The following is a 5032-nucleotide window of genomic DNA, read 5'->3' as shown; positions in this document are numbered from 1 at the left end:
CCCGCCGAGGCTGGAGGTGTCACGGGGTGGCCATGGCAGTGGCCCATCCCCGGCAGGTGACTCCAACCCTGTTGTTTCCATCCAACTCGTTTCATAACGCAGAGAGCAATTAATGCTGCAAAAAAGCTTTCTATTTATGCGCTGCTGGGTGAAACGCCCCGTCCTGCCTGGGCAGGGCGGCCGTAATTGGGCCAGGGAGGGAGGGAAGCTGGGTTCCCGTGTCCCTCTGTCCCCTGCCCTCAGGTCTTGGGACCTGGAGGCTTAAGCAAAACCGGCTCAGGTTCCCCAGCAGCCGAAACCCAGCTCTGCCACCCTGCTGGGGCTGGAGGGAGAGAAGGGAGGAGATGGAGGGGTTGGTTTGCTCTGCTGTTAGGAGGGAGCATCTTGGGCTGTGCCCTGGGTTCTGCTTGGTCCCTTTCCTCCTTCTTCCTGCCCAAATTTTATCTGGAAATCAAATCACTCAGGTTCTCCTCTCATTTGCCTATGACCCTTTGGGATGGGGTGCTGAGCTCCTTTTGCCCTTGCACTGCATGGAGTGATGGGATGAGAGGGAATAGTTTTAAGCTGAAAGAGGGGAGATTTATATGAAATATTAGGGGGAAATTCTTTGCTGTGAGGGTGGTGAGAGCCTGGCCCAGGTTGCCCAGGGAAGCTGTGGCTGCCCCATCCCTGAAAGTGTTCAAGACCAGGTTGGATGGGGTTTGGAGCAACCTGGGCTGGTGGGAGGTGTCCCTGCCCATGGTAGAGGGTTGGACTGGATGGTCTTTAAGGTCCTTTCCAACCCAAACCAGTCTGGGATTCTATGACGAGCCTTATCGCTGGGGGGGTCCAGCTGGAGCAGGGGGGCAGATGCTCGGGGAGGCCCTGGCAGTGCTGCAGACCCCGGTGGGATCCTGCCACGTGGCCTTCTGTGGTTTCCCTGCTCCGATTGCTTCCTGAGCCGCCCGCCAAGCCGGAAGGGACAGGAAGCGATAGAGGGGAGGAAATTAGTTGGGCTGTCTCTTGGGGAGCTGGGCAGGCACACGGGGGGCTCTGCCACTGCCCAGGTCCCTACCCCATGCCAGGGGTCCCTTCAGGGTGGAGATGCAAACCTGGGTGGGAGGGAGCAGGGCGGCCGCCCATCCCTTCCCTTCCCGAGCCGGGGAATCCCTCACCACAGCCCGAGAGCTGTTTGGAAGAGGAGCACGATGTAAACAAACCTCCTTCCACCACCCTCCCTGCCAAGCCCGGTCTTGCTGGGCCGCTGCTGCCTGCCCTGATGGGAGCTGGCTGTCCCCAGGACGGCCACGTGCCAGCCAGGATGGTGTTCCTTGTGGGATCAGGGCAGGGTTTAGGGCAGGACATGGGGCAGGGTGTTCCCAGAGGGTCCCTGGGTGAGCTGCCAGGGCTGTGGGGCTCCTGTGAGAGGCACTTGGCCATTGCAAGGGAAGTGCTGTAGGGTCATGCCAGGCTGAGCTGAGAGCACCAGGGCCCGGTGCAGGGTACTGGGGACATTGGTAGATGGGGCAGCATCTTTCCTGGTGTGTCGTGGCCTTGCTGGGGTCCCCTGTGATCTCTGAAGAGCCGTTTCATTTAAAGGGCTCTCTAGACCTGTGGCTGTATCCATGGTGTGGGCAGCCTCTCCCCTGGCCCCATTCCCAGCCGTGTGATGGGGTGGGCAGAGGTGGCAGTGGGGACACTGCACCCTGCCAGTGCCCCCCTGCCTGAAACAAGGAGCCTGTTAATGACCCCTACCTGAAGTACTGAGCATGTTAACAAAGGCCTCTGCCTGTATATAAACTGCTGCCTGTGTTGGACCCCCAACCAAGCTCTCGCTGAGCCCCCATGTGCCAGGAGGGGCTCAGGGGGGCACTGGGGGTACCCTTCAGCACCAGCTTTGGGGTTTGCTCACTTGGCTGCCTGCCTGCCCGGTGGAGCTGCCCCTCTCAGCATCCCCAGGGACCTCCTCCAGCAATGGGGCAGGATGGGGGCTTCTTCCCCCACACTGGGGTGCAGGTGCCACTGGTGGCAGTGATGGGGAGAGGGGGTGAGGGTGGCCTCCCCACTGGGGCTGTGCCAGCACAGGGCTGAGCACCGCGCTGCGCCGCGCCTGCCCGGGCTTGTCAGTGAACTTTTCTCCTTTTGCCGGGGGGTCCGGGTGCAGGGGGAGAGGGAGGGATGCAGGGAGGGAGGGAGAAGGGCTGGATCACCCGTGGCCCCCTGAATGGGAAGGCAGGATGGAGCTGGGATGGAGCCAGACCTCCCCTTCTCAGGGTCTGCTCATTTCCCTCCTCAGTGTCCCAAACACTGCCGGGGATTGTCCCACTGTGGGTCAGGGAAGTTCTGGGTAAGGAGGAGACCTTGGGGTCTCTCTGCCCCACACCTTGTCCCCTTGGATGGTGTTGGCTCGGGGACGTACTCCAGGCCCCTTTGTGCAGGTGCTGGTGGTTGGATGTGCATCTCGTGTGTTTGGGGGGATGCTGTGGCAATAGCCACCCCTCTCCCAGTTTGCAAAGGGTGAGAGAGCAGCAGCCTGAGGGCTGTCCCCAGGGACAGGTGACACCACCACTGACCATGGGACCAGCCAGGTTGGTGGCCAGGGCCAGTAAGGAGCACAGTGAGGGACATAGGTTCCCATGCTGTGAAACTGGACAAGGCAGGGCTGGCTGGTGTGGAGTGGTGCCTGGGGGGGTGGCAGTGGGACATACTGCTTTGGGCAGACCCTCATTCTTGGCTGTGCATCCCAGTGCAGCTGGGACATGGGGCTTTGGCCCAGTATGGGTTGGGGACGAGGTGCCACCCCGTGCCTGGGGGCTTCGTGGGGGTGACAGGTATCTCTGCCCACATAGTGGCCTTGTAGCCCTGGGCTCCAAGCAGCGATGTCCCTTTGCTCCCAGGCCTCTCCCCTGCACACCCTCAGTCTGATCACTATCACTGCTGGTTGTACTGGTCCCAGCAGCACCCTGCTCCTGACCTCAGCACCCGCTCCTGGCCCCAGCTGGGTGCCCACTGCAGTGTCACGAGCACAGCTGCTGCCTCCAAAGTATTTCCTTCTCCCCCTTCCCTAGAAAACACCCATCTCCCAAGCACCCTTCCCTCCGTGCAGCCCTCCACTTTGCTTTTGTGGAGTTTGAAGAGGATTCTCATTGCTTTTCCAGGCTTTCCAGCCCCAAGCAGCTCTTTGCTGCCTGCAGCAGCCCCAGGGCTGCCCCCTGCTCCTGGCACACAGTGCCAAGCTCGTGGGAACACCGTGCCCGGCTCAGCCTTGGCCTTGCAGGGAGATAATAGCTGTCCCAGCAGCATCCTCCCCTGCCCACTGCAGGCTCCCATCCTGCACCCACTGGGGACTTCCCATGGGTGCAGCTCCCCCTTCCAGCACCCTCTGAAGCCTTGGGCTGGTGCGTGTCACCCTGCTAAGGCAGAGGGATGCAGGGCTCCCTCCTGGCATGCGTGCCAGTGAGTACCATCCCCATGGAGGACGAGCATCCCAACAGCGTGGGAGCATCCCCGTGGGGGATGAGTATCCCAGTGAGGGGGAGCATCCCCACCGTGGACAGGTGGCCTGGGGTCCCCAAGACCTACAGAGATGCCTGCTCCATGGGGAAGGGGCTTCTCTCCCCAGCCTGGGGAGCAGCTGGGAGGCAGCAGCCAGTGCTGTGTTTTCTGACCGGTCCAGTCCCCTCCCTGCCCGGAGCAGGTCTGGCGGGCGGTGGGTCCGCAGGCTGTCCAGCCCTGCCGGTTCCCTAATTGCTCGTGTTGTTGGTGTTTTGTAAGGCCTGGGTGGAGCACGGAGCTCGGCCCTGCCTTGCGTCAGCCTTGCACCCTCCCTCCAGGAAATCCAGTGTCTTGGGCTGGCCAAAAGCAGGTTCGGTGGAGGAGGAGGAGGAGCTGCTTCCTCGCACCTTGGCGGGAGCCCTGGCATCACCCTCCCTCCTCTCCCAGCTTCCCCAGAAAGGCTGGGCTGGGGTTTCCCTGCAGGGAGGGCAGTGGGGTGGGAGGGGGCTTGGGTTGTAGAGCCCAGCACGGTGGCAGTGACCCAGGGCACTGGTCACGCTGCTTGTTCCAGGATCCTGCCAGCCCTATAGCTTTGCTGTCAACCCTGTGGCTTCAGCCTTGGCTCCAAAGCTTTGCCTGTGGCCCCAAAATCACCCATCAGTCAGGGCAGGGGGGAGCGGGGGATCCAGTGGGTCCCTACAAAGTCACCCCCCTAGCACCAGCTCTTGGGGCTTTGCCTTCTCGGGGTGAGCTGATGGCAGCCCCAGGGGTCCTGGGATGGTGCAGGGGGTCCCAGGCCACTGCAGGGTCTTGAGGCTGGGGTCCCTTGAGCTGCTGCAGAGCAGCTGGGGGCTGTAGGGTTCCAGGGGTTTGGGGACTGGGGCGAGTCAGGCTGCTGTGGTGCAGGAACTCTCTGGTTCCCCCATATCAGGGAGGTCCTGGGGCTGCCAGGGTGAAGCTGGGGCTCAGCACCCAGCTGGGGCAGCCACAGACCCCCTTGTTGGTGCCACGTTGGGTTAGAGCTCTGCTAGGCTTGCTGGGCTGGGGTGGCAGCAGAGGGTCCCCACAGAGCCACCCCTCTGAGGGGGGCTGCCCCATGGAGCACCCCAGCAGCAGGCACAGCTCTGATGCCGTGGGACTTGGGGTGCCATGGGACTCAAGATGGCACGGGATTTGGGATGGTACAGAATTTGGGATGCTGTGAGGCTCAGGGGGTTGGGGGGCTCGGGGTGTTGTGGGGCTTGGGGTGTTGTGGGTTTTGGGGTGTTGTGGGGCTCGGGGTGCCACCAAACTTGGGATGCTGTGAGACTCGGGGTGTTGTGGGACTCGGGGTGCTGCGAGAATTGGGGTGCCATGGGACTCGGGGTGTTGTGGGACTTGAGGTGCGGTGCGAATTGGGGTCCGGTGGGACTCGGGGTGCCGTGGGACTTGGGGTGCTGCCGGGCCTGTCCAGCACCCTCTGCCGCCATCCCTCCCTTGGCCGGCTGGCTCGATCCTAGAATCCAGTTCTCCTTATTTGGCCACAGCGCTCGGCAAAGAGGGGGAGCGACGGGGAGGG

This window comes from Chaetura pelagica, unplaced genomic scaffold (genome assembly GCF_000747805.2).
Source record: "Chaetura pelagica isolate M959 unplaced genomic scaffold, ChaPel_1.0 scaffold757, whole genome shotgun sequence".
In the NCBI taxonomy this organism is placed as follows: Eukaryota; Metazoa; Chordata; class Aves; order Apodiformes; family Apodidae; genus Chaetura; species Chaetura pelagica.
The sequence above is the reverse complement of the archived record's forward strand: the minus strand, read 5'-3'. Positions refer to the sequence as shown.